This window comes from Pelophylax lessonae (assembly GCF_965119305.1).
Source record: "Pelophylax lessonae genome assembly, chromosome: 3".
NCBI classification, from domain to species: Eukaryota; Metazoa; Chordata; class Amphibia; order Anura; family Ranidae; genus Pelophylax; species Pelophylax lessonae.
In genome coordinates, this window is record NC_138770.1 from 276,134,216 (window position 1) to 276,157,523 (window position 23,308).

Consider the following 23,308-nt stretch of genomic DNA (forward strand, 5'->3'; position numbering starts at 1 on the left):
CCCCCTCAGTGTCATGGATTGTTCACAATCATCGTCTGGGAAGACCAGGTGATGTCAATCTCAAAGGTTTTAAATGCCCAGACTTATCTGGCCGTGCCCCAACAATCAGCACCATGGGATCTTCTAAGCAGTTGTCTAGAAAACTGAAACTGAAAATAGTTGACGCTCACAAAGCTGGAGAAGGCTATAAGAAGATAGCAAAGCGTTTTCAGATGTCAATATCCTCTGTTTGGAATGTAATTAAGAAATGGCAGTCATCAGGAACAGTGAAAGTTAAAGCAAGATCTGAAAGACCAAGAAAAATATCAGACAGAACAGCTCGCAGGATTGTGAGAAAAACTCAAAACCCACGTTTGACTACATGATCCCTCCAGAAAGATCTGGCAGACACTGGAGTTGTGGTACACTATTCCACTATAAAGAGATACTTGTACAAATATGGTCTTCATGGAAGAGTCATCAGAAGAAAACCTCTTCTACGTCCTCACCACAAAAGTCAGCGTTTGAACTTTGCAAATGAACATATAGACAAGCCTGATACATTTTGGAAACAAGTTCTGTGGACCGATGAGGTTAAAATTGAACTTTTTGGCCGGAATGAGCAAAGGTAAGTTTGGAGAAGAAGGGGCACAGAATTTAATGAAAAGAACCTCTGTCCAACTGTTAAGCATGGGGGTGGATCAATCATGTTTTGGGGTTGTATTGTAGCCAGTGGCACAGGGAACATCTCATGAGTAGAAGGAAAAATAGATTCAATAAAATTTCAGCAAATTTTGGATGGTAACTTGATACCATCTGTGAAAAAGCTGAAGATAAAGAAAGGATGGCTTCTACAAATGGATAATGATCCTAAACACACCTCGAATACATCAGGAGGCATAAACTGAAGGTTTTTCCATGGCCTTCACAATCTCCTGACCTCAACATAATTGAAAATCTATGGATAGACCTTAAAAGAGCAGTGCGTGACAGACAGCCCAGAAATCTCAAAGAACTGGAAGACTTTTGTAAGGAAGAATGGGCAAAGATACCTCAAACAAGAATTGAAAGACTCTTGGCTGGCTACAAAAAGAGTTTACAAGCTGTGATACTTGCCAAAGGGGGCAGTACAAGATATTAACTCTGCAGGGTGCCCAAACTTTTGCAGACACCATTTTCTTGTTTTCTGTTATTTTGAAAGTGTAAATGATGGAAATAAAATCTAACTTTTGTTGACATATTATAAGAATGTCTAATCTGTAATTTGATGCCTTTTGGAGATTTTTCCACCTTTCCTTGGCTTCTTTATGCACATTAATACAAATTTTTACCTGGGGTGCCCAAACTTTCGATCTCCACTGTATGATTGTGAGGCAGATTATTCACCTATTTTGGGGGGCAATTATAGTAACATAATAGGTAGGTACAAACAATCACTACTCATTTAATCATTCAGCACTTTATTTGATATATGAAAGTCAGGATGACAGCGTTCTGTTCTATTGGCACTCTTTTTTTTGTGGCACTGTTGTTTTATTAATCTTTCGTACAACATTTCAGAGCCACTGGGGTTCCTTCATCACGCAAAGTGACAAGTGTATTTTCATGTTGCTCCAACGGCTGTCTGCTCTATCAAGGACTCAAATCGTGTGTGTGTGTAATCACTTGTAATCCTCAGACTGTCATAACTTGATTGATCTAAACTATAAAAAAAAAGCACAACTTGTACTTTGCAACTGAAGTTTCCCCTTCTCTGTTCAGCACTAGTCATGTTACTTAGTGGTGGGGGTAAGGAAAAATACATTTTTAAGGATGTCAGATTACTGTATAGGAAGCCCCTATACAATTTCAAAAATGTATAAGAAGCCCCTATGCAATTTCAAAAATGTATAAGGAGCCCCTATGCAATTTCAAAAATGTATAAGAAACCCCTATGCAATTTCAAAAATATAGGTCAACGTGTAAATAGATTATATTTAATAGATTTACCAGTCCTTTGTTTTAAAATAATGTTTTTCTTTTCAGTTAGCCCACAGTTCTTTAATATAACTATAACTTGACTATGCTAAAGGACAAATGTGATTGTCAGCCATTTTTATTTAAATATTTTATTTTACAATTTTATGATAGCTTAATTATAAGACTGTACTACATATACTATTTTCTTTATAGCCACAGCTACATAGATATAGTAGATTCTGAGTTTTTTTGTGCAGTAAAAGAAAACTGTAAATTTCTTAGAAAGATGTGTCAATACAGATGGACCATAAACCACATTATTTATATACAAAATGCTATACAAAAAGTCCCCAGAAGCAATAGTCAAATGACTAAATGTCTTAGAGTGGGATAGATTTTCTGATAAATTGACTAAGCATGATGCATTAACCTAGTATTAATTTGTGATGAAAGGGTACAGAAGTTAACCTCCAAGGGAGGATAATATAGCTGTGTAGAAGAAAACAATCTATAGGATAGCTGCTCACGAGGGAGAGCAAGCTGGATAAATCTACAAGCTCTCATTATTATTATACAGGATTTATATAGCACCAACAGTTTGCGCAGCGCTTTACATGAGGGAAGACACTACAGTTACAGTACAATTCCATACAGGAGGAATTAGAGGGCCCTGCTTGTTAAAGCTCATTATGGAAGTATGTAATGAACTATATCCCAAATTTAAAGACTTAGATGACCAATTCATCAGTGTAAAGCATTTTTCTACAGCTTGTATTTTACTGTTAAGTTTTTCCAAGTAGTGCTATGCCTGCAGCTAAGACTTACAGAGAGACAGACGTTTAAATTAGGAATTGGGAACCATTCCATAAACTGATAATTCTGATTGACCCTATTACATTTGAGTCCATTATTATCTCACACAGCTTTCCTCATCTACTTGAAAAATGTTCAAAAAGAGATCCTTCAGGGTATACTGCTAAATTATTCTTCTGTTTCACTCTATATCAGTAAAATACTTATTACTTATTGTCTTTCCAAGACTGGGGTTATTTAAAAGAAAAATAATTAAAATCTAATTTGAGTGGAATGAAAGCTGTTTCTTTGCTTTTTTTAAATACTAAATCGTTCATTGTGGTAATAGCCAACTGCAACTTTATTATATTACTACGCTAATTCTCCTCTGGCATGTTATTGTATTTTTTCATTTTGAAATGTAAAAATGATAAACTTTATGCAGTCAAAACTTTAAGTATCAATCTAGTCATTTTTCTTTCTTAAAAACAGTAGCATTATTGCTACTAGTTAAAATAATTATATATATATATATATATATATATATATATATATATATATATATAGTCTGTGTATCCATTGGAAGGTTTCAAATAATTTATTGTCCATACAGAAATTGTAAAAAGTGAAAGACAGCAAAATAAACTTGACAGATGAATGATCTAACACTACCTCACTCTATTTGAAACAAAGTTTTTGCAAAACATAAAAGACACTGTTGTCCCCTTATCCAGTGCAACCCTTGGTTATGGTCAGTATTGCCTTTTAACATTTCCATTGAAGCAATGCAGCAAAGATAACATGATTTTTCTAAATATGCTTTTGATTAATGTAAAAATGTTTAAAAATGAAAATGTTTGATAGCCTTGAGCCTCAAAAAAGCTAATGTGTAAATGATGAAAGGCTAAAAACAAACAAACAAAAAAATTCATATGGGCTTTTTTACACTAGTGTTATCCCTCTGAAGAGTTACCTGTGGTGGAATGCACTTCAGAGGGTTTTTGACAGGTGATGAGACAGACAGGAGAAGGAGTCAGGGAGGACGCACCAAATGGCAGATGGTTCCAGGGGGCTATCAATGGTACAAGAGGCACCAAAAAGTTAGGGCAAAGCCCTAGGGGAGGTAAATGCCTACAGGATGTACCAAAGGCTCCATCTGGAACAGATGGGCAAACAGGACCGTGGTGACCTTAGGCGCCACCTATAGGGGGATATAGGGAGATCATCACTCCCCCCATGGTAATGCCCATGGATACTTACAAAAGTGCAACTGGTAAAATCACATATACCACAAGATGCATATAGTGTAAGATATGTATACTCCAATTGCATCATGTTATATAGCCAAACTGACGCCTTTCAGGGGGCACACCCCCTTCCTCTGAACTGAACTGAATCATTTATATCTATTTTATTTGCCCAAATAATTTATTTGCGGTAATGCACAGGGTGCTTGCACCTTCCTGTCTCCTTGTTTTTGTAGTTCCACTTTTGTATATATTATTATGTTGAACAATGTATCGATATTCTTAAATCTCTGGCTTTTGATGAAGATTAGCAAAGCATTATCAAACTTCTAGGCATAGCTACATGGACATTGCAGAGGAGACACAATAAAGAAATAAGAAAGGTCTTTTTTTTTTACATGTTATATCTTTGGCTTTCCTGAAGAACATTTAGAATATATAAACACTCACAAAAAAAGTTTCTTAGAAAGGGTTAAAAAGGATGACCTCTTTGCCACCTTTTAGCACATACATTTTATTGCAGGAGTTGCTGTTTCATTTTCTGTGTCAAGTGCTCTGACCCCTTTCAGTGTGTAGCCCCTGGTGTGTGCTGAGCAATGAATTCTTACTGCTAGGGTTTAGCCTGATGTCTCCTTCATTCCTAGCACACATATTTCCAGTAGTCTCATCTTCTGCTGTGATATATACTGTGTGATTTGCATGTAAGGGCCTTGGCAATGCCATACCTCTATTCAATCATATTCTGAAAGTAATGAAGAGTGGGAATATCGGCCCTAGCTATAAATGGACTGCAGCTTGACAGGCATGTTAATGATATTTCAGAAGCTTTTGCTTTGTATTTATTTACCATGGCCAATTTAACATCTCACCAGCTATTTGCACTTGAGGGAATATTTGCTGTTAATCATGGAACGGATTGTTTTCAAGAAAGATGTTGCATGTGGCATTATTAGATACAGTGATAACTCGGTCCCAAAGCCCTGATACATTTCATTTTCTGCCCATGTTTTTAATATACTTCCCTCAAAGGGGCTCCTTCAGCCTTGATGACAGCATTTGCTTGGCTCTTTATATATCTGGGAAAATATATTGCATCCTTTGTTTGGATGTAGGTGGGGATAATGTGGATGAGAATTGCTACTCTTGTATTACAGAAGAAAAATGGCATCTTACTATTTAATCAAAGGAAATTAGAACATTATAATGGAAACAAAGTGCATGATGTGATAATTGATAATGCAGCATATTCTGCAACACTGTACAGGGAACACTAAAAAATTCACCTTTATTCTAACACACTTAAACTTACAATCTGAGTAGAGGAGCAGAAATGACAACACAGTTGAATCTCAATCTGTGTGTACCCAGCTTTACCTTATTCCTTTCTCCAGCATACTCCCTCCACTGTTGTGATTTGTCCCCTTCAGCTCCTATCTAAATTACTGGCTGTGGTCACACTCCAGCCTCCCCATCATACCATACAGGGTTAACCACTTCTGGCCCCCTAAAGCAGAGTTCCGGCCTCAAAAATGACTTTGGGCCATCCGCTTGCTGACATTAACCTGGAAAATAAATGGATAGTCCCAATTTTTTTGTTTACTTACCTTGTTTTTGAAGAAAGTATACTTACCTTCCTTCTACTTCCTCCCTCTGCGGCCACGGCCCACTGCATCACTTTCTGCTTGCGATGACTCCTGGGAGCTGAACGTCATTGCTCCCAGGAGTCAATGCACCTGCACCGGCCCTACTTGCCAGTTCAGGTATGTCATTCCCTGCTAAACAGCTTCTGGGCATGCGCAGAAGCTGTGCAAGGATGACGCTCCTCCCCCGGGAGTGACGAGCAGGGCCGGTGCAGTGCATTGTGGGACGAAGAGGACATGGAAGAGGACACCGAAGAGGACACCCTGGCTTCAGCTGCCCACACCTGAGATGTCAGCGTTGGACAAGAAATTTTCAAGGTAAGTATTTCTTCTAAAAGGTAAGTGCAACCTGGGACAGTTCAGAGGCTATCCATTGTGGAATGCACTAGCCCTGACTGTCCCTGACTGTCTGTAATAAAAAAAGAGCGACAATTCTGGGAAAAAAAACCAATATTTTTCACTTTGTGCTATATAACTATCCCAAAGAAAAATAAAAATCAAATTTTTTCATCCCTCTACACCAATTTGTATTCTGTTACATATTTTTGTGAAAAAAAAAATCACAATAAGCGTATTTTGATTGGTTTGCACAAAATGTATCATGTCTACAAGCTAGGGGAAAGATTTATGTAATTTTTTTTTTTTTTCTTACTAGTAATAGCGACGATCTGTGATTTTTAGTGGGACTGCGACTATGCGGCGGACAGATCGGACCCCTAACTGACATTTTTGACACTTTTGGGGGGATCAGTGACATTAATACAGTAATCAGTGCTAAAAATATGCACTGCTACTGTACTAATGACACTGGCAGGAAAGGGGTTAACCCCGTGGTGATCAAAGGGTTGAGTATGAGCCTAGGGGAGTGTTTTTTAACTGTATGGGGGAGGGCCTTGTGAAATGAACATAGAGACCTGTGATCCTATATAGTGTATATATATATATATATATATATATATAATATATATTTCAGAGAGAACAACAGTCTGCTGTGTTTACAACAGCTGATCGTTGTTCTCTCTCAGCAGTGAGAAATCGTGGGTGGCCGGTGGCAATCAGTAGATCTGCATCCCCACTGCCTAGTAGGGGTGGGCGTGCGCCGGCAGTGCCCACCCGCCCCCAGGACCGCTCCCGCGTACCGACGTACCCACACATAGATTCACACAGCCGAGCCAGATATACTGCGGTTAATGTCCAAGTATGGTATGTAATGTCAAGCCTTTGGGTGAAGGAAGAGAGCTTGGAATAAAGCAAATTTGGGAACCGGGTGGAGGTTTTACCCTGGTCACGGAGACCACCAAAGCTTTCTTTGATCCTCTTGTCGTATGATAAGAAGGGTCAACAACATCTGGTGAGTGCGGACCTTTACTTTACTGCTCACAAATGGTGTTCCCCTCCTTTTTGTGGGGTTTAGCCCCTAAAAAAATCGATCAATCTCTGCAGGAAGAATTTTTTACACTGAATATCACAAAGGATTACCTTTGGGACTTTTTCACTTAATATTTTCACTGTATATTTTTTAAGTAGTTTTGTGTTTACTTTTTTAAGGTGTGGATTTTTATAAGAAGCATTCCCTTTAATTCTTATAATATTCTTGTTTTGAGCACAGCATTATATGCCATTTTGTATAGATACATATTACTTTAGAGCAAGCACTGTTGCCTGTATAGTGTATATCACTCTTGTAGACTATATACAGTAACACTACATTGTAGAAATATTTACTTTTTATCTACTTCACTTACTGCTAAAATTGCTGCACCCCTGAGACTACATGTCCCAGCAGACATTGTGGCACTGGATTAAGGTCATGTCTGTAGGAAGTTATAATGATTTCAGTACCACTCTATCCAAAGCACTTATCAAGACAGAGCAAGGCATAGTCAGGGATAAAAATGAATTCCGAAGATTGGCCTACACAAGAAGCAGGTTTTTCTAAAACTCTTATTACACTGCGAGCTCAATCTGTATGTGCAAATGAGCAAAGTTTTAGCATCACTAGTGATGCACATTAACAGATGTTCCAGTTCCAGCGTCTTTACACACTGTCAGCAAACAGTTATGATGATGATTAAGATGATTAATAATAATAATAATAATAATGTTATTGTATATTAGTGGGGACATGTATATTGTACATGGTCAACTTTCTCTGTACTTGAAGTTTGATTGTCATTTTTCACAATTAATATTATTATTATTATTAATAATAATCAAAATAATAATAATTAAGAGAAAGTACAATTAAACTGCGAGCACAGAGAAAAGTGACCATATACGATATACCTGTCCCCGATAACATACAATGAAATTATTATTATGATTATTTTTAATCATATCATTATTTTGTCTTTGTTTGAAGTTTGATTGTAAACTCTCACAAAGACCTTTAACTACTTTATGTCTCATTCTGTATACTTCCTGAACCCAGTGATTCATACCGTATTTAACAATACATAACAAAACTAAAGAAACACACATACTTTTTATTTTTTTTAGAATTTGTCCTGTTAAAAATGACACTATAAGTAAGATTCTGGTACAAAATATTTCAAAGTTATTTCATTTTATTTAAATGTTGTGCTTTATTTATTGTGGCGCTAAAGAATTTAACAAACAAAGCGTTTCATCACATGACGGTGACCTAATAGGCTTAATCATAAGATAGGCTTTCCTATGATTAAGTCACCGTCATGTGATGAAATGCGTCAAGCCGGGCTGAATGATATCATTGCCCCCTATTGTGAATTTTTTGATCAGCTTCAGCATTCATCCAGGGACGCTCATCCTTATTCCTTAAGGGGACCTTGATCTGTACCATTGTTGCTGTATGTGAATTATCTGGTGCACTGGATGTTGCAAGTGCACCATATTTATGAGTAATTGTAACCCTTATAAATCAATTTATCCTTTAAAACTACACCATAATGGTCCCTACATTTTCTTTCATGCTTATAGGGTGATTGGAATGACACCTTTTAAAGTGATACAATACAGCATACCAGTGGGTCTGAAGATACCCGTGGATTATTATCTAGTCACTGGGAAAAGCATTTTTAGACTTTACCATTGTGTAGGTGTAACTGTGAGGTAAGGGGCCAGAGTGTGGAGTGGTGGTACACTGTGGTTTAGAATATTGTTTTTTTCTTCATATAAGATTTTTTGCGTATCTTACTTTGAGAACCTACGCATAATGGAGTTCTTTGGTTTCAATTTATTTAATGTCATTAAACTATTGCTATGGTCACGCTGCACTTTATTTGAGTTTTTATTTTCATTGGTGATTGAACACACCTCAGTGTGAGGCTGCACCATTCATGTTTGCATATTTTGAAGGCAAGTGCAGAGTATTCTTTGGTTTGTTTATTACTGTCAAAACTCTGTTTGAGGGTTCTTTATTGCTGAACAGTTACAATAGAAATAACTTTAAAGTAATGTAAATGGAAACATTTTCTGTATGATTATCACTAAATTGTATTTTACCAATAAACGTTATTAGATTACTATGATTTCTCAAAGAGGAATGAGTTGGCTACAGAGACAGTGCAGCAGAGCTACTTGCTTTGAGGCACAGTTTATATTACTGAAACTAGACTATGCCATTTGATGAGTTACAAGGGTCAGTCATTGCTGATAAGTCAAAGAATATAAAAAAAATGGGTCTCTACTGAGTGGAAACCTAGAGGGCCAAAATTATAAAGAATACAGGGACCCACATCCTATATGATTAAGACAAATTATAATTGAAAAATAAATCTGGACTTTCTAGGCAGCCTATGGATCACAAATGGTTGAAAACATGTAAAATTTATTGTGTAACAATAATAAAATTCAAAAAAACAATTGATTTTCTATCCCCACATTTAAGTCTTCACAAAGGATGAAAGGAAGAACTCCCCACTACAATACATGGTTCCAAAGACAGATATCAATACGGCAGCTGATGGTGGGTTCCACCATCCTTGTCCTCTACATGTTTCGCAGCTTCTTCAGGAGAAGGTGAAGACTATAATATTGCACATCTAAATCTAAACATAGGAGATTACACACATAAACTACATAACATAGAGGCGTACATCATTGCGCATTTGTACTATGTTTACCTAAAGCCACTTAAGAAGATCACAGGCAAATTGTCTCAGATGTATCCTTGTCCCTGGACGAATGTGGGAACATATAAGGGAATAAGGACACCTACAATTGGTCAATATAAACCAAACACTACATATCAACAGCTGAAAACTACATAAAGCATCAAAATGGGAGTTCTGGAATCAGGGCCACCATCAAGGGGAACAACCGATGCACACATGAGGGGCCCGGGCGTCCCCAGGGGCCCGACCACCAAGCAGGGCTGGGAGGAGCATGGCTGCCCTGTCTTTCTCTATGCATTCATTCACAACAGAAAAGTTGGCAGCAGCTGCTCTCTGTTATTTTGCTCACATCGGGCTCTCTTCTGCCACCTGTGGTTGTTTCCTGCATGTGCACTCCTCGTGTGAGTGCTGCATGCACTGTATTTCCTTATGGATACTGGCAGAATACTACTCTTGCCCATCCAGACTGATCTCACGTATGTTATGACTGCTTCCTAAACAGCGCCCTACCATACTGTGCCCTTTCTTATCATTCTCTTTTGGAATATGGGACAGACTTTCTAGGGCTTATAAATTTAAATCACCTTATAGCCTGTTGGCCCCGTTGTTTCAGAATCCAGAGTTCACCTCAGGCTTTGCCCCCTGTATTTTTGATTGGTGGACTAACAAAGGGCTCCTACTCATAGAGGATATGTGTGACCATAGAGGTGTGCTGCCTAGACAAACCCTGAAAGAGAAACATTAACAGAGTCTGAGTTTTTTTCCATATTCTCAGTTAGCGCACTTATCTTAATTCACTAAAACGTAAATCTTATATAGTATCTCTGTCACGCAAGGAATACTTGCAATACATTTGATATGCTTAAGGGTTATATATTGGAAATATATACAATCCTAACATCTGATACCAGGGAACAGGGTTATATGGAGAAATGGGAATCTGATTTCAATGAATCTCTTCCCCATTTACATCTCCTCCCTCGGTCTGTTAATAAACTCCCATGGCTTCCCGTACCACCCCTATGCTGATTACACACAAATCTGTCTCTCTATCTATACTCCTCCCCTCACTCTTCCAGTCTCCTCTCGCATTGCTAACTTGCTAACTGACATATCAGCATGGATGTCGCACCCCTTCCTCAAACTCAATCTTTCTAAAACTGAGCTCATAATTTTTCCTCCAGCCTGTGCCCCCCGACTTCTCCATAAAGATCAATAATACAAAAATTGGTCCTCCCCTCATGCCAGGGTACTAGGGGTAATCCTGGACTCTGATTGCTGTTTCCCTCTCAGAAGCCGGGATTTCGGAACGGACCCTGTAAGAATGCCACAGCGCATTACTTTTATACATGTGATCGTCTGACTTGTAAGTGCAACTTATTTATTAGCCACAATAAATGTTTTATCCTTTAAGCACTATGGGAGCGCTTTTATCTCTTGCCTTTTATGACCTATGAGCTGGATGACGGCTGATCCTTTATGCACCTTTGCCTTATGGATAGATGATCGGTCGATTGCTTATTTTGAACACCTATGATTTAGTGGTCATTTTGATCTGGTAAGGGGATTATCTGATAATATCACATAGGGTGTGAAGCTTCTTTCTGGTTTTCTAGTCACCCTCTTCGCCCTATCTGTATATTGTTCTTCTAGGAATGCTGGTATCATTTACCTTTTCTCTCCTTGATTTTTCCACTCATTTATGTACTTTTCTGTATGATTTACATATACTGTCATATATATATTTCATTAGCTGGTTTTATTATCTTTGATTAGTGCTGCACTATTTGCTTTTTAATCCTGAACTCTGACCTGTCCTTCCAGCCCCAAATCCAATCACTGTCCAAATCGTGCAGACTTCAACTCTGAAACATCTCCAAAATATGCTCCTTTCTAACCATTGATACCACTAAGCAACTCACTCCCTTGCTATCTCTCGCCTTGACTATTGTAACTCCCTCCTCTCATTGGCCTACCTCTCCGCAAGCTATCCCCTCTTCCGTCTATCATGAATGCTGCTGCCAGACCCATCCACCTTACCAATGGTTCAGTGTCCGCCACTCCTCTCTGCCAATCCCTCCAATGGCTACCCATTGCCCAACAAATAAAATTCAAAACACTAATAATAACATACAAAGCCATTTACAACTCTGCCTCGCGCTACATCTCCAATCTTATCTCCAAATATCCCCCAAACCGGTCTCTTCGCTCCTCCCAAGACCTTCTGCACTCTAGTTCCTCCTTCCATGCTCACGTCCAGGACTTCTCCAGAGCCTCTCCCATTACCTGACTAAAAATAAACTTTTTATTGGCAATGGCAGTGCTGGTCTCCAGAGTTGACCCTCTTTCAGAGACGAAGCCATCAATCACGAGTCCATTGTCTTTCTAGTGGCATTGTTTGATGGGTAAAATACCTGTTCAACCATGCTGCTTTGACACTAAGGGACAAATCTGAACAGGACCAAGTGCTATATGCACTGGACCCCTAGGGAGGTAAAAACATTAAAAAAGTTTAATGATAGATCTTAAAAACTTGAACAAGAGCCTAAAACTCCACCAGCTATGTGTATAAAAGAATACGTAATAGTAATATTCCATATTTTATATTTACCTGACTAAAAAAAAAGACATTTTGTAGTCCTCCTGACCATAAAGAAAGAAATTATGTAAAAATCAACTACACATTTTTAAAGGAGGAGGGGATTACATTTTGGGAACAGGTACCAAATTAATATTTGTATGACATTTCAGAGACTTCCAGTTCTCTAAGCTGTAACGCGTGTGTTAATTGTCACAGTTATTGTTAATATTAGCCATGTGGCTGTTATTTTTGGTCATCTGCTTCTAGTTGCTTAAAATAACAGTCCGTGTGATAGATTGTTATGGTTTGTTAATTCAGCCTAATCTCACTAAACCCCAGTAACGTCTGCAGCTAGGTGACTGGACTCCTTAAAGATATAATGAATTTATAGGTGTCATTTCTGGTCAAACAAGATAAAGACAGTTAATTATTAGACATTAATTAAGACATTATTATTTTTACTGTGATTTAGCCATTGAGATTGTTGCTGCTTTTTACAACCCAACAAAATGTATGATTGTTAATTTGCCAATTGTTTTGTATGTAGGTCATGGGATTGTGACAGACCAGTGGAGTTATAGTTATTACCAGGAGAGACTGAATGATAAGCAATGTTGTGTAGAAATCAGTGGAGCTGAACAAGCAGAAAGAAGTTCAAAACCAATTAAAAATAAACATGACTCAGAATATTAATTTTAAAGAACACAAAGCATGAAACATACAGATTATTTCACGTGAATGCAATTAAATTGCGCTGTCTAAAATTTAGTGTCACATGTGTGCTTACAGCAAACTCAACTGCATTCCTTTAAACATAAAAACCCTAAGCATGAAAGCATCAAGGTGTTCAGTTTGATAACAGGATGCAAATGTTTATTAAAAGTGAGTGCTGCAGTAGTTTATGTTGTGGCTATATGGGCTCATGCACCAGTGTTAATTTTGGCAGCGAATTTCAATTTAGTTTTAGTCTTAGTCTTAGGACTAAAATGGCATTTTAGTTTTAGTCCCATTTTAGTCTTCTGCAAGTGTTTTAGTTTTAGTCGTATTTAGTCGACTAAAACTCCAGTACATTTTAGTCGACTAAAACATCTTACATTTTAGTCAACTAAAACGTCCTACATTTTAGTCGACTAAAACTCATTTTAGTCATCTAAATGGTCATGGTCAAGTCACAGAGTCACATAATGCTGCTGCCTGCAGTCAGTGCAGTGAGTGCACACAATGCTGCTCAGAGTGCTGGATGGGGGTCTCAGGTTTAAGGGTGGTCTCTGGTCTAAATTTGAACTGAAGTTGTTGAACAGGATGGGCCGGGCGGGCACCAGCGGCCTATATGCACGCACACAGTCCTGGATGGATGGCGGAATCGGATGCCAGTGGTGACTGGTGAGTGGTCTGAGGGGACTCAGGGAGGCAGTAACAGCTAGCCTGGCTGTTAACTCACAGTGGGTGCACTGCTCTGGATGTGGTGGTGTCCGGGTGCCAGTGCCGTGTGATGAGTCGGGCCTGGCGCGTCTGGCTGTAGTGCTGCAGCTGCAGTGCTCTGGTGAGGTCAGGTGACTGGTCTCGAGTCGACTCTCTTGTAGTAGTCCACTCCTCACGTCGGACGTCACGGGGCACGCCGCGCCAGACGCCACACAGGTGGAGCTCCGTGAAAACTGGAAGTTGGGTAAACGTCCCTGCTTCACATTCTCGTTTAGTTTTTTGTTCGTTAACGAAAACGGATTTGATTTTCGTCATAGTTCGTCATTTGACGAAAATATGCTATACTTTGCGTCTCGTTTTCGTCAGTTGAAAAATTCCGGTGACGAAAGCGGTGACGAAAACGTTTTTGTTGACGAAATTAACACTGCTGTAAACTCCATTGGCTGTAATGTCATTGCACATATTACCTGAATATATTACCAACATTAAATATTAGGGAAAAATATAAGAAAAGCCTTTTTCTGAATTTTTTAGTTTTCAGCAGCTTAGTAGATGCTCCTTACTTATGCGTATGCGGTGGTGCAATACATGTTTAAACTTTAATGTGCTATTATTACATGCTCTGGATGGAATTGTGTTGCCGATATAGAAATGGCCAGCACAGGAGTGTTAATTTTGATGATGTCAATTTTTTATCTAGTTTTAGTTATAGTCTTATGACTAAAATGCCATTTTAGTTTTAGTCGTATTTTAGTCTTAAGACTAAAATACCATTTTAGTTTTAGTCGTATTTTAGTCATCTGAATTGTTTTAGTTAATTTAGTCGACGAAAACGTTTTAGTCGGTTTTAGTAGACGAAATTAACACTGTCATGCACAATGCATCTCAAAGAAGATCAAAGAAGCTGCTTCTACGGGCTTCTGAACTTTTTTGAGCTCTCATTTTTTTCTGCCTCGAAACTCCCCTCCATGTTAGCCAATGGGTCCATGGAAACTATGTTTTTTTTCAGGCGCTTACAGGTATATGCTCTTACATGCAGAAAAAAACCCTACCAAACTCAAGTTTTTGAGAGGAGCTTTCAAGTAGAAAAGATGCCAAAGTGCCCAAAAGCGTGTGCATGAGCCCTGTCTCTCAGCTTGTGTTTGCATGTAGGGCACTTAAAAAGGAACTTTACACCCCTAGGGTTAATTTTGATTTTAACACTTTCTTACAATGTTCACTGAGATAAGCATACTCAGTTGCTCAGTAAATCTGATACAGTCCAGCTGTAACCAGACAAAAGTCACCGCACACCAGGTCCTATGCTACCATCTTTTGTGGTGTCTTCAGGGGGCCAACTGCCTTTTATGGGTCCCAATAGTCAGCCTCCTGATGACACTGCACTGTGCATGCCCAGTGTATTCTAAATAGCTCTGAAGCTTCTTGGTATACATGACTTGGCTTACATAAGAAGCTTACACAAGAAGCTCTGAGCAGGGGGTTGTCATTCTCCCCTAGACAAGAATGGCAGAAACACTAGCTGCACCATGCCGAAAATAGATATCCTAAACAGTTACAATGTATTCCGTACTCTGTTCCATTCCCAACATCTATGACATGGCAAAAATTAGCAAAGGTGTAGATTTGGTGTATGTCCCTTACAGTGTCCAGTGTTAGAAGTGAGAAGGAACAGGTTTTTAGTCAAAGAGACTTTTAATAACTATTCTGTCTAGAAAAACTTTACTTACTATCCATTTGTATTTTAAAGTTATATGTCTTGTTGTATATATTGTCCTGTGTAAAAATGATAGCTTTAACGCTGAGTTTGAAGCAATTTTTTAACTCAGCTGCAAGCCTGTTCATGCAAGCTCTTTTAATAGTACTTTCAATTGTCAGGATTAGTAGAGCTCCAGCTATACTTTTAGGCTGCTCCAGGCACGAGCAATGTATGTTTCAAAAGCCTAAAATCGCTCAGTCTTCTTGTCACCAAACAATACACCTGTGCTGACGTTTACACTGATCCCAGAAGCGCGGGTGTATTGTTTGCCGGCAAGAGCGTCTGTAAAGTTTGGCGTATATACTACATACAGATGTAAGTGCAATTTTAATGTTTTAATAAAAAGACTGAGCAATTCTAGGTAATTGGAGCATGTTTTTTCCCTAATACTTTGGTCCTTTGCTATTGGCGTGGCTGGCCTGGAGACAAGCAATGAGAGTCAAGTTCAATAGAATTGCATTTCTATCTACAATATCCAACAGAAGGTTAAAGGGATTGTAAAGGCAGAAGTTTTTTATTTTATCTTAATGCATTAAGATAAAAAAAACCTTTTGTGTGCAGCAGTCCCCCCCCCACCCCCTTCAGCCGCCCAATACTTACCTGAGCCCATCTTTATTCATCGATGTTGCAGGAATTTCTCAGCTGCCTGGGACTCCCCTCCTCATTGGCTGGGACAGCAGCGCAGCATGATGTGCTCCTGCTGCTGTCAATCAAAGTCAGTCAGCCAATCAGGAGAGAGAGGGGGCGGGGCCAGGACATGGCTCTGTGTCTGTATGGACACAGGGAGCTGTGACTTGGCTTGGGTGCCCCACAGCAAGCTGCTTGCTGCGGGGGCACTCAACAGGAGGGAAGAGCCAGGAGCACAGAAGCGGGACCAGAGAAGAGGAGGATCTGGGCCACTCTGTGCAAAACCAACTGCACAGAGCAGGTAAGTAAAACATGTTTGTTATTTAAAAAAAAAATCTAGACTTTACAATTACTTTAACCACTCTAGCCCCGAAAGATTTGGCTGCTCAATGACCAGGCCACTTTTTTCAACTTGGCACTGCTCAACTTTAACTGACAATTTGCGGGTCATACAATGCTGTACCCAAACTAAATTTATGTCCTTTTTTCCCACAAACAGAGCTTTATTTTGGTGATATTTTGTCACCTCTGCGCTTTTTATTTTTTGTGATATGAATAAAAAAAGAGCAAAAATTTTGCGAAAAATTGACATTTTCTACTTAGACTGTTAAAAAATATCCAATATATTAAATTGTTGTCATATATTTAGGCCAAAATGTATTTAGCTACATGTCTTTGACAAAAAAATTCTCAATGAGCATATTTTTATCCACTTTAAGTCTGGAAGATTTTACCCTCTTCCTGACCAGGCCATATTTTGCGATTTGCCACTGAGTTATTTTAATGGACAATTGCGCAGTGGTTTGACGCTGTACCCAAATTAAATTTGCGTCCTTTTTTCCCCCACAAATAGAGCTTTCTTTTGGGGGTATTTGATCACCTGTGTGATTTTTAATTTTTGAAAACAAAAAGCGACAATTTAAAAAAAAAAAACAATATTTTTCACATTCTGCTATATAGCATTCCCAAAAAAAAAAAAGTAATGACGGCGATCTGCAATTTTTTTGCCGTGCGACATTGCGGTGGACAGATCAGACCCCTAACTGACATTTTTGACACTTTTGGGGGGACCAGTGACATTACTACGGTAATCATTGCTAAAAATATGCACTGTTACTGTAATAATGACACTGGTAGGGAAGGGGTTAACACTGTTGGTGATCAAGGGGTTAAATGTGTGCTTACTGACGTGTGTGGGGGGAGGGGGTTCTGTGACACAGACAGAGATCGCAGGTTCAGCTATGCTGAATCCTGTGATCTCTCCCTGCCTGTCACAGAGAAGATCTGCCTGCTTTGTTTACTCCGGCCTGACTGCCGCTGTGTCTAAACACTGTGGGAGCGAGCCTAGGACAGCTAGGAGTCCAGCGACGTAGGTCTATGTCGCTGGACCCAGGGGAGCCGCTGTGATGCAGTAGCAGCACAGTGAGCGGTCCTAAAGTGGTTAAGATCTTTGCTCATTTGACCTTTATAGAGATGGAGGGTCAACAGGATCTGGTAGGCGACCCAATTATTGGAGATGGTGGTTTTTACAAAAGGAGTTCTCTTCACTCTTGGTGATGGATTTTTAAAGACCTTTTAACCACTTGCCGACCGCCGCACGACTATCTACGTCGGCGGTCAGCCCCTCACAGGCAAACTAACGTAGGGCTACGTTGCTTGCTTGTGAGGGTCTAGGGAGCGAGCGCGCGCCCCCCGGGGCGCGCTCCCGCTCCCGCGTGGTCACGGACCCCCCCGCGCGTGTGACCAGCGGACCCGATGTCCGCCGGTCACTCGGCGATCGGCGGGGGAGAGGGAGAATGTCAGGCAGCTTGTGTAAACAAACTGCCTGTCATTCTCCTCGCTGCAAAGACACTGATAAAACGGATCTGGTATGTAGATCCGTTGATCAGTGTCCTTACAGCTAGAGCCACAGCCAATCACAGTAGAAACCACGCCCCTAGGGACACACACAGCCCCTCCCTTCCAAATAAAGTTAACCCCTTCACTACCAGTGTATTTTTACAGTATGTATAGCACTGATTACTGTAGAAATGTCACTGGTAACCCCAAAAGTGTCAAAAATGTCAGTCAAGGGTTCGATCTGTCCGCCGCAATGTCGCAGTACCGCAAAAAAAATCGCAGATCGCCGCCATTACGCGTTAAAAAAAAAACAACAAAAATGACAAAAATCTTTCCCTTTGTTAGTAAACGCGATAACTTTTGCGCAAACCAATCAAAATACGCTTTTTGCGATTTTTTTTACCAAACATAGGTAGCATAAAATAAATTGGCCGAAAATTTTTAAAAATTTTGATTTTTACATTTTTTTTTGGGGGAATTTCATATAAAAAAATGTGAAAAATATTGCTATTTTTGCAAAATTGACGCTCTTTTTTTGTTTATAGCGCGTGATCAAAAAATCGCACAGGTGATCAAATACCACCAAAAGAAAGCTCTGTTTGTGGGAAAAAAAGGACATCAAATTCGTTTAGGTACAGCGTCGCACGACCGCGCAATTGTGCGTTAAATTCACGCAGTGCCGAATCGCAAAATACCCCCTGGTCGGAATGGGGGTAAAATCTTCCGGGGCTTAAGTGGTTAAAGAAGATTTCTTCAATATTTTTCACTTTCTCATGTGGACTTTATCTAATAATATGTTTTATTGAATATTTACTCACTTTTCATTATATTAGCGTGGCTTTGTTGCTTTATATTTGCTATTGCTGTGGTGATATCACATGGTTAAGTCGCTGCTTTACAATTTTTAGACACTTTATTGGCATTAGCGCAGTTTTACAACGTTTAGTGATTAGTGGAGCAGGCAGTGGAAGTATCTATTATCTTGTTTACAGGCATAGCTTCTATTTACAATTTCAGATTGGCTTTAATATGTATGTCAGCTCCAAAAAACTATATGCAGCAAGTTTCTACACATCCATGCACATTTCTCCATGTTTCATCCTTTTGAAGAGCCTGCATGTACATAGAACTGCTTGTTAAGCTTTTATGTACACTATTTGTTTCCCAAGTCCAGTTGTAGGCTGACAACACATAGAATTTTTGTGGACTGAGTGTTGTCAGTCCTGCTCAGTTGTCTTTTGATAAACTGGGAGGACTAATTAGACTCCTTAACATGACACAGGATGACTCTCAATTTCTCACATGATGATTCTGAACGGGTATTTTTGCACTTATTGAACAGATATAAAAAAATGTTTCTAATGGTACAGTATCTTTAAATAACAAGCCATAGCAAACACAAAATGTTTATTGTAAGGGCTCAAATACACTGTAAGACAAGCAATTAAATCTTTCTTGCTCACTGCACATTTGGTATCCCATGGGTGTTTTTTTATGCACTTGTTTATTGTTGGCAGGTCATATTATAATGAATCAATAGACAGAGAAATGTAGGTGTCTTATATATTAGACTGTAAATTGATTTTACAGCAGGCAACACAATAAGGATGCCTATACAAGTTTCCAGTTTGTGTGTAAACATTGAGAACTATGCTGCTTCCATTCTTCTGCTACTGTATTTCTATAATTGCTGCATTAAATACATTCAAATTCTTCCTCCAGGGAAAAGACTTCAGCCAGAGTTCTGATTGAAACTGGCATTACTGGATATGGATGGAATCAACAAAGTGTATTCACTCTGCTAAGCATGAAGCTGCAGGAATTGACATTTCTTATGAAGCTTTTATGTATTTTACAACATATCATTCACAGTCAGCAGAACATGTAAGACTGTATACCTGAATATAGAATGTAGAAAGTAGAACATATGTTTTCTTCAAAGATTTCACCAATAGTCCCCACTGTTTTATAACACTAGACAACTGTTTGTAACAAATAATACGTACAAAGACCCTTGCAGCCCTCCCCTTCACACACATAGCAAGAATAAAAAGCTTGTTTCATCACATCATGGGGGTGAATAAGGTTCAGGAGGGCAGTTTTGTCAATATGAAACCAAAATAAAGAACACAGGGACATGACCTCAAACTAACTGGAGGAAAGTTTAAATCTAATTTTAGAAAGTATTATTTTATTATGGGTAGTTGATGCTTGGTAAAAACTACCAGCAAAGGTAGTGAGACAGTCATCAGTAAATGGCTTCAAACATGCTTGGGACGAACATAGATCTATAGTCAGACAATAAAGTTAACGAAAAAAAATAAAGGGACAGACTCAATATACTTCTTGGTCTTTTTCTTCTGTCACTTTTATATGTTTATATTATGACCATCACCTAATAGTCCCCCTTTGCCACCAAAACAGCTCTGACTCATCTAGGCATGGATGCCACTAGACTTCCAAAGGTATGCTGTGGCATCTGTCACCAAGCTGTCAGTGATAGACACTTTAATGCCTGTAAGTTGCAAGGTGGAGTCTCCATGGATTGGACATATTTTTCCAGCACATCCCTCTGATGCTTAACCTCCCTGGCAGTATGATTGTTTCCGATTTTAGGTGCTGAAAGCGGTACCATTATTTTGCATGTAATTCTTAAGAACGAGCAGCCCAAACCAACTATTTTTTTTTTACTGTGCGTCCTTCTGTATAACATCTCTGGTATGATAAAGTTTGAAACACAAAATCATAAATGATAATATAATAAATAACTATAAATAAGTTAAAGTATATATGTGTATATATATATAAAGTACAGTAAAACTGCAGGAAAGGGCACTGGGGGGCAAACTAATGTGAATGTATTTTATTTTGTAATGTATCAGTGTGTTTGTGTGTTTTACTATTTGAATTTGCCGCCGGTTCCACCCCCCTGCGAGTGTCACGTCACAGGAGATGGAAGCCGGGGCTCACAGCATTGGGCGGAAGATCCGGCTGCCATATGCTGCAGGGGCACATCGCGGGATCCCGGCAACAAGGTAAGTAACCTCTCTTACAGGATCCAGCGATCTCCCTAGCGGTACCCCGAGTGTGGCTCGGGGTTACCGCTAATGGCTCTGAAATTTCACCCCGAGCCACACTCGGGAATACCGCTAAGGAGGTTAATGGATTGAGATCTGGAGAATTTGGAGCTCGAGTCAACAGTTTTCAGTGTGGCCGGGCTCATTATCTTGCTGAAAGAGGCCACTGCTATCAGGAAATACTGTTTCCATGAAGGGGTGTATTTTGTTAGCAAAAATCACACATCTGGAATTTTGCTGCACTCCTTGGTTTCTTTTTTGAAGCATTAATTTACTGATATGACAAGAACATTAAAAGGTGGCATGTTTAACGCTTACTCAAACCTCATATTTCATACAAAGGAAGCAATGCAAAGAGAACATTATACATTTTAATACAAGAACATGGTAACACAGACATTTATCAGGAATATGAATTGTTGGGGTAACATTTAAGGTATTGCCACGTCCATAAAGTCCTTGATTGCTATTGCAATAAAAAGATGTACTTCTCTGTTTGGTTTTCAGAGACTTAACACTGGGGATGATCGCACTTTTCAAAAGTTCGGTTCGACCAGAACACCCGAACTTCGGCCCGGATTTCAAAACCCCATTGAAATCAATGGGACCTGAACTTCGGTAATCAAAAAACACCATTTTGAAGCCCTAAAACCCAATAAATGCCCCTAAAAAGTGCCTAGGGTTCTGGGTCATGCCCCAGGGACTATTAATCACACAAAAAAAGTTCTTAAACATTTTCATTGTTGATAGAGAGACAATTATTGAAAAAAATATTGAAAAAAAAAATGAGATTTCTTTGGATTTAGCGTCTGGGGGGTCTAAAAGGTGTACATGTGAAGTTTCAGCTCTGTAGCATGTCCAGAACCAGAAAAAAAAAAGTTTGTTTGTATTAGAATTGCAATAGAACAGGATAGTGGCTACGCTATTTTCACACCTTGCTGGTTTTGTAGCAGGCGTTTTTTTGGGCATTTTTTGGGGGTCTTTGGAGGCAGGCATAACATCAGAACTTCTGTGTAGGGGTATATATACACACACACATGTATGTATATAAACACATACACATATATAGGTGTGAAAGTAGCAGAAACCTATGCTTGCGCTAATGAAATAATTAACACCCATATGGCTTCTCTGCTACTTTCACACCTATATATGTGTTTGTGTATATATACATACATGTGTGTGCGTGTATATATACCCCTACACAGAAGTACAGATGTTATGCCTGCCTCCAAAGACGCCCAAAAAATGCCCAAAAAAACGCCAGCTACAAAAACGCCCAGGTGTGTTTTTGCAGCAGGCGTTTTTTTTGGGCATTTTTTGGGGGTCTTTGGAGGCAGGAAAAACATCTGAAATTCTGTATAGGGTTATATATACACACACACTTATATGTATTTATACACATACACATATATAGGTGTTATAGCAGAGAAGCCATATGGGTGTTAATTATTTTATTAGCGCAAGCATAGGTTTCTGCTACTTTCACACCTATATATGTGTATGTGTATACATACATACATGTGTGTGTGTATATATACCCCTACACAGAAGTTCAGATGTCATGCCTGACTCCAAACATGTCCTTAAGAAAGCCCTATAAACGCCTGCAACAAAAAGCAGGGTGACAGGGGCGAAGCCACTATCCGGTTCTATAAGTGTTCTAAGAGAAACGATCTTTTCTCTATAGCGGTCACCCTGACATGGAAGGGTTTTGTCACCCTGCCATAGCAGTCAGAGTCAATTAACCCTACACTACACTACGGTCCCCCTGCACTTAACATTTTCCCTACAGAAACTAGATTATTAAATCTAACTATAGTGGAAAATAGTACCCTAACTACACTAGATATCCCTTTCCTCACACTAATAATTGCTAAATGACACTTTGAAGCAGAAGTAACAGAACTGCTTCCACTCTCTTCTACAGCCCTGTATTAAAATGGTAGAGATTTGGCGGGGCTATCTTATATACTGGGGGGCATATTCACTAATGATTGGCCTCTGGACCCCCTAGTCACTCCAATCACATTCCTAGCATTCTCCTGCCCCCTCAATTGGCTTTTACTGATGGTTCTGGTCCAATCACGGGCTTTTAAAGCCCAGTTCCTGTCCCATTGCATTTTGGTCGGTTCTGGTTGCTGAATTCCGAACGTTTTCAGCAAATAGTTCGGAATTTGGCCGAACCTCGAACAGTCAATGTTCGGGTCGAACCGATGGTCGACCCGAACCATTTGATCATCCCTACCTAACACTCTGCATCAAGAATTTTTTTTCATTCATTTAGCCAACAGC

The 23,308-nt window shown here is 39.2% G+C and overlaps 1 protein-coding gene across 2 annotated transcripts in view; it reads left to right on the forward strand.

Moving 5' to 3' along the window:
• KCNMB2 (potassium calcium-activated channel subfamily M regulatory beta subunit 2) overlaps positions 1-23,308 on the forward strand; it is a 765,065-nt gene that overhangs the window by 57,072 nt on the left and 684,685 nt on the right. The gene's annotated exons all lie outside the window — the stretch shown is intronic.